Source organism: Lucilia cuprina, chromosome X (genome assembly GCF_022045245.1).
Source record: "Lucilia cuprina isolate Lc7/37 chromosome X, ASM2204524v1, whole genome shotgun sequence".
NCBI classification, from domain to species: Eukaryota; Metazoa; Arthropoda; class Insecta; order Diptera; family Calliphoridae; genus Lucilia; species Lucilia cuprina.
In genome coordinates, this window is record NC_060949.1 from 2,296,531 (window position 1) to 2,297,666 (window position 1,136).

A 1,136-nucleotide genomic window follows, 5' to 3' on the forward strand; every position below is an offset into this window, starting at 1 on the left:
CATTTTGTAAAAAAATATTCTAAAAATGCAAAATATCTAATTACTGTTTTTTATTTATTGTTATTTATTTCTCTTTTTTTATTAATTTGTTGATTTGACTTCGACCTACCATATTTTTTTTTTTAATAAATTTTTAATTTTTATACATAAACTCACTTTTATATGAATGTGTGCAAATGCGTATGTATGTTTTTAAACCGTTATACTTTTTTATTTTAACACTATCACTTTTATGCGCTTACTCACTTGATTTAAAGAACGACACATCAGAACTAAATGTAATTTTTTAAATATTGCATCATCTTAATCTTCGTTTTAGTTGAATTATCCGTCGTGTATAATCGAGAAATCATTATTATAATTTTTGCCTTACTTTAGTGCTTCTGCGCAGCAGTGTAATCTACGGAAAAGCACTATTTTTACAATCATTTACAATATTTATTTATTTCTGGTACCAAAAAATTATTACGCCTTCTGTTAGTGCTTACATGAAGCAGTAAAAACAAATACTAAAAAAGAGAATTACGTAGAAAATATTTGCAAATTATTTCTCTCTCAACACAGTGCTTATAAAATGTTCTCTCATATGTTTTTTATTCTATTGTGGATTTTACCGTTAGAAATATGTATGTAGTATTGTTGTTGTTTTATGTATTCTGAAAAAGTTTCTAAATTTATAAAAACTGATATTTATATGTAATGCCATACATATGTAATAAATTTTTAGCACAATTAAATTTGAGTTTTATATAACTTGCTACTTTAATTTAACAATTCTTTAAAATTCATTAATAGTGTAAATTTTATAAATTGGTATACCTATTTATAATTAAAAAAAATTAGAAGAAAAATAATTAATTGTTATAGAAATGTTTTATAAATATCAATATTAGAAAATATCAACTGAATTACAGATTTTAAAGCTGACGAGAAGCAATAAAATCTTACAGATCCAGTGATTGTCTAACAAGAATCGCTGATTTCTTCTAAGTAATTTACCACCTACACGAATAGCTGAATGTATGCCTTCCAAAATCATTTTTGTAAGGCAATAATTTTAGGATGCAATAAATGTAGCAGTAGAAGATGCACTAATCATATTTATTGCTTCCAAATCCAGAATATTTTTTGCTGGG